The sequence below is a fragment of the Hibiscus syriacus genome, unplaced genomic scaffold (genome assembly GCF_006381635.1).
Source record: "Hibiscus syriacus cultivar Baekdansim isolate YM2019G1 unplaced genomic scaffold, ASM638163v2 tig00112344_pilon, whole genome shotgun sequence".
Classification (NCBI taxonomy): domain Eukaryota; kingdom Viridiplantae; phylum Streptophyta; class Magnoliopsida; order Malvales; family Malvaceae; genus Hibiscus; species Hibiscus syriacus.
The window spans coordinates 236,993-243,536 of NW_024063307.1; the positions used below are offsets into that span (position 1 = coordinate 236,993).

Sequence of the window (6,544 nt, forward strand, 5' to 3'; positions counted from 1 at the left end):
TTGACACCTAAGTGGGCTAAAGAAGGAGTAGAACTAGTTCAAACTCAACCATTAGTTATTACAGTAGCTAATGGAGAAAAATGTTAGTATTGCCAGAAGCAATAAGGTGACTTGGAAGATGCAAGGCTACGAATTCAGCATGATTTAGAGTTTTGTCCTTAGGGGCAGTGATATGATACTAGGGGTGGACTGGATGGAAGAGTTTAGTCCTATAATGATGGATTTTAAGGCCAAAACAATAGTTTTGAAAAGGATGGACATATTGTTCTAATTGAGGGACTCAGAAATTACCATTACTCAGACCAATTTCAGGAGAAAAATTTCAAAAGTTAATTGCAAAAGATACTGAAGTGAATGGAGAAATTTATTTGTTGAATGCTGAAGTGGAGGAAAACACAATTCCTCTATCTTGCAAGAGTTATTAGAAGAGTTTAAGGAAGTGTTGAGGAACATGAGGGAATGCCTCCCAGCAGAAAACATGACCATGCTATTGTTCTTAACAGGGAACACAACCAGTTAATCTAAGAAACTCAAAATCAAAATCTGATAACAATGAATACAACAGAAATCCTTCTTTTCTTTAACCTCAAGTAACAAACTTCCCTTGCCTAGTCCTATTCATGTTCAATAAATTTAAAGCAAATCAATATATTTTTATTTTCAATCTATAAAATTGCGTCCAGACCCTCATTTCAGCAATTTTGATTCAGTGTCTCTACAATCCAGTTTTTCTTTCCAACAGCCGAGGTTATGGCATTTCTCAAACTCTCTTGGCAGCGGTTTCCTGATTAGATGATGGATGGTTGAAGCTCCACGAGTATTTTCAAACCATTTGTACCTTCACAAATAAGAGGACCCCAAAATTAAAAAAAAAACAAAACAGAATTATGTTGATGAAGACTTACAAAGGCATAGAGAGAGCAAATATGCCGGAAAGTCATCTCCAGCTTTACATAATCTCTCTTTGTGGCTCGGTCAGGATACTGGTTTCCTGAATGATTCATAGTCTCTGCAAACCAAAACATCGACCCAAATTAAATCACTGCATTCTATTGGGAAAAAATTATAAAGTTTTGGTCGGGTTGGTATCCGGAAGGGGTGAGTAAAAGTAGGTTCAAATTGACAAACCAACACTTTCGAGTTTAACATATCTGTCGGTTAACCAATCGAACTGGCCGGTTTTAAGTCAATTTGGTATGTTGGTTAAGATGGACGGTTAAATTCAAAGTTGATCAGTTAAGTGATTATTCGGGTTTAACCACTGATGATCCAATTGCTCCCAAGTTATTTATCATAGTCATATAAGCCACTATATTTACTGCTTTTCAGTTTCTCCAAGCCTTCTAGCATTGATGAACTCGCTCTCTTACCACCTGAACCAGATTTTCTCCTAGGTTTCTGCTCGTTCTCTTCTGGATTCATCTTTAAAGCATCGGAAATTGACACACTCCTACTGGTGAAGCATTTCCATTTTCTGGTGCTAGAGAGGCTTCTGTGGTAATTTCTTCCTTTTTCTAGTAGCATTGGTATCACTCCAATCTTCATCGTCACTGGAACTAGAAGGAACATCGCAGTATGTATCCTATATACACCCAAACGAAGATAAGCACATCATGAAGGAATGACCAAAACCTTTTAATGACTGAATCACCAAAAGAACCCAAATAGAAGCCATTTTGGAGAGGCTCCAATGCGAAAAAGTTCTATGGAATAGCAGATCCTGGAAAGTACTCTAAATGGTAAAGGAAAAACATAATCGATAAATATGCCAAAGATAGAACCTGTCTAATATAATACTTTATTTGAAATGATACTTACATCGTATAACCTTTTGTAGTCCAATCTATCACTGCTTCGTTTCTTAGAAAGAGCGGCATCATCTTGTCCAGAAGCTGATTCCATTATTAATACCAGTTCATCACTCAAAGGTCCTTTCCAAGTTAGGTTGTTGCCCCACGGAATCTATTGCACCACTGATAGACACAGGTGCATCTTTTTGGGAAGATATATTATCTTCTAATATAGCACAAGATCTTCAGAATCAGATGTAAATCTGAACTTAAACTTTCCGGTTAGCAACATTATCATGATCAGGACCATCAGGATCATACTCATCATCCTCCGAGTCATCCGTGGAAGCCCTAAACAAGGATCGACATTAGGTGTACTTCCAATTCCTCAGATGCAGAAGTGAAATCAGATTCATCAGAACTTGACTCATCTTCTGATCCTTTTCATCAGTTTCTGAATTATTGGCATTATAATCTTCATCATTTGAGTCGTCTGAAGGTAATCCAAAGTTAGGATCCGATTTTGCCACCTGCAGCTCTGCTGCTCAGAAAGAACTTCTGTTCATAGGAAGGGGCATGGAAGGGCATAATATAGATGAAAGTAATAAATGACAAAAAGAAAAAAAAAATATGTTTATCGACCTCCCAACTGTCAGTAAGAGAAAACCTGTCCTTGAGATTCATTAACCAATTCGATACAATAAATTTTGCAAACGCATCCAGGGCAAAACCAACGCTCATCGCCAGGGGGAACTGTAGCAAAAGGGAAATGGATGGAGAAAGAAAGCATTAAGACAAAAAATCAATTCAAAGCCCACTACCAATTCATTACTATAAATCAGGCAATGGAGAGTATTACTGTCTTTTTAACAAAGGTGGTTGCAGACATATTGATGGAATCCACGCTCACAAACCATCACAGAGTATGATCATTGGCAGACAAGTCCTTGGACCACATTTGCACAGAATATCTGCAATTCAAGTTTTAATGTCTAAGTATATCTAATCCAAGACCACAGTTATTATCGTCAGGAAGAAATAGCAACTAGAATACAAGAAATGTGTATATCTATGATTCTCCTACATCTCACTGTCAATTGCTCCTTCAGAATCAAATAAAGATTCTGAAAGCCTTCCTTCGGAACATAATTTATCAATGTGTGAAATAGATCTCTAATTTTCAATTTGCGTCGAAGAATTTCAATTGAAGCACGTTGAAGCTCCTTCTCTGCTTTAACTTTTCTAAGCTGCAGGTTACACAAACAGTCCAAAGTAACAATAGATGTTAGTAATCCATGGGGAACTGAACAATCAGATAGATGACAGAGGTAAAGTATCAATTACAGTCCAAAGCAACCTATTTTCTATGGATTTGCGCTGAATTTATCCTTCAAATCTCACAATACATGAAGTAAGATAGCAGAGTTAAACTTATATTTTTGTGGAATCATCAATCTAAGAGTTTTTAACACTAATACACTATAGTCATGTAAACAAGTTATTTCAGCATTAATAATAGACTTACTTTTCAAATCATTTTTTCTGATTGATGAAACCATCTGGGAAATTCCAAAGTACATAAGGCTCTTTTAAGTCAAATCTCTTGAATAGATAATAGCAAGATAAAACACAGAAATGAAATGCATACTGAACCAATTACGATGATGTTGAAAGTGATATCAGAAGAAATGAAAAAATGAGGAAGATACTAAAGAGAAAACACAAGAAGTTTGTACAGAAAGCTAAACAACTAAAAGTATACAGCCTGATCCTTGAGACTAAGTTTGTTCATGATGATGAAGATTCAGTGCAAAGCTTTATAACATTTTGTGACATTGTGATTGCTATAATCTTACAATATTTTATTCAAGATCAAGACAACATTTTGTAACTTGCCATAGGAATTAGCTCATAGAAACATTGTAGCAAAAAGAAACAAGATAAAACAGTAAAAAAGAAAACCTTAGTCCCTTCCAGCCTTCTGTCGAATATGCTGCAATCAGGCTTCGTCATAGTTATTCGGTTCAATAAATACCTAAGATGTGACTTGATCTTGTATTCATCAGAAACTCTCTTTATCAACCATTTTATTCTCGTTCCTACTTTTTTGCTGCTCACTAGGGCCAACATCAGCCAAATTATTGCTCAACTCACTAATTTTAGATTTTTCTTGCGATTTTGAGCGCAACACCCTGTCACTTTTGTCAAAGGTCTTTGCTTATATTTTTTCCTTGTTTTGAAGTTTTCCCATCCCTGCTTGGACAGAATTCATGAGTAAATTCTCAGGCATTTTTTCATGTAGTTCCACACCAGAATTTGGGCCATGTCTTCAGAATGAGCCTTGGTTGTTGAATGCAAGGATTCTGAAGCAAACTCTTGAGACATTCGTAAGGGTCAACAAGAGGTGATTGCAAATGTTCACCGCAATTACTCTGGTTCATAACTTCAGGATCCAATTCCAAGCCGGATTAAAGGTGTTAGCAAAATAGCACTAGTACTTCTATATATCATTTGATGAACTTTCAGAACCAATATGTAGTCGCTGCTCTGTTGGTTCACCAAGTTCCTTACCTGTATTAAAGAACCAACACCAACTGTTGGCGTGCAGCCTAGTAAGGCTTCTTCAAGTTATTTGAACAATATCGAATCAGTCTGGTGCTTTTTCTGAAGTATCTCGACCATATCCAGAACCATACTCATTTGTCTTCCCTGATACAGTTTCTTGATCACAAAAACATTGACAGTAGGATTATGCTCGCTCGCACCCTAGGAAGCAATTCATATGTTCAGGGGGAGAATTCTTATCCGTATATTCGAAAGATGATTCGTGAATGCCAGAGCAAGACACACCAGTGGCAGTTTCAGCGAATTCATTCTGAGTTATGATAACCATGCTGATGTGTATTTTGAAAGTCAGTAAGAATATATTCACTACCTAATTCATGGAACTGCTGTGATGTGCTTTTTGGGGGGCAAATGGTTTCCGTTTTACTCTCTGTTCGTGGTGGAGAAACGCCATTTGTTCAACTTGATATAGGTAGAAGGCTGACAATGACAAATACCACCACCCATATGACAATAATAAGTAAGGGATTTTTAGGTTTAACAAATAAAAAATAAAGTTGACAGAGCAAATGGTAAAATTATTCAGAAGACAAAATCCAAAGATCCAAACATACAACTGAAAACCCAAAACTGCATAAAAAGTTTCACCTAAATCGACAACAAAAACAAGTCTTAATAATCAAATTTTGTGAAAATGTGAGCTGCAGGTGTTAGCAATAATTTTTAAGAATGTTCATGCTGCATTCAATGAGCGAGCAGCAGCAGCCTACAATCCAATTAAGCTAAGGAACTCTGAGATATGGATATTAAGGGATCAATATAATTAACTAACCGAAATAAATGTAATGTCAACTATAAGTCTTATGCTAAAGAAGACCTAAAACACTCGCAAGGAAACACAATAAAAGGAATAACAACGACTATGGTAAGAAATCCCAAGATGCTATGCTCATTCAAAACCAAACTATTGCCAGTTTACTTCGTTGTCATAGGCTACGATTAGAGTCAATGGACAGAACCATTTATTTCTCCCAGTTAGATCATAACAGATGCGACTCTTGTATTTATACTTGAATGTGACAAAACTACAATAAGGAGAAAAGGGTGTGAGAGAGAGAGATATCTCCATGTTACCAATGTAATATATTAGTTTTTATAATAATTCGAGAGATTTTATTCCTTTTTTGAAACACTGATAATCAACTCTCAAAGGAAAAAGTGATCCTTGCTTCCCAAGAGAATTACATTTTCGAACACTCTGCTGAAAACGAGGGATGCAGGAGGAGGGTGATTTCACTAATATGGAACTCCATAAAGCAAGCAACCAACCATGTATCAAAAAACATATTTTCCCTTTTGAGAGAAAAAGAAAGGAGGACTGAAACCATGCTAAGGAAAAGCTAAAGCTGCTAATGAACCATCAAAGCTCTTTATATAACAGACAATTTGCTTAAGTGTGTGACAAGGAGCGTACCTTCACCTTAGCATTGTTAAAAAAAAGTGCCCAGACCAGTGGCGGATGCACTAAGCCCCCGTAAGGCCAAGTGCATCCCCATTATTTGGAAAAGTGGTTAAATTTAGCTTAATGTGTTAAGGAAAAAGAAAAAAAATACAATTTTTTGCATACTGTTATTTTTAAGAAAAGAAAATTAAAATTTTGGACCCCCATTATTAAATTTCTGGATCCGCCACTGCCCCAGACCCTTTCAGGTCAGGCCCATTTAATCAGGCGCACGAGTAGTGTGCCTAGGCAATCTTTTTTGTACGGCGATAGACAAAAAAAAGCCCGCCTGATCATATTTCTCTTTAATTTAATTTATTTTTCACCTTTTCTTTCATTTGATATACCTTTTGCTAGTTAGAAAAGGAAAACATCGAACTCTATAGTTCGCAATAGTTGAGCATTCAACAACAAACATTGACCATAAGGAAATCATGAATGTTGACATAAAAAGTTGCCTTTTTGTTGATAAACTAGACTTCACTTTAGAGTTTATTACATATCTTAAGATATATATATATATATATACACACACATAAATATATATAAAAGTGCACACATATACGTATTGTGCTTTACTTCACTCAATCTAGCACTTTTTTGCACCGTAAGCTTGAGGCAAAATGAGGGTTCAGCGCCTAGAGTGCGCCTTGCGCCTTGACAACATTGCATAAGCCATACAGCAATC

The 6,544-nt window shown here is 36.3% G+C and overlaps 1 pseudogene; it reads right to left on the reverse strand.

The window, feature by feature from the left end:
* Positions 1-687: 687 nt before the first annotated feature.
* On the reverse strand, positions 688-2,707 carry LOC120178211 (annotated as a pseudogene).
* Positions 2,708-6,544: the final 3,837 nt, after the last annotated feature.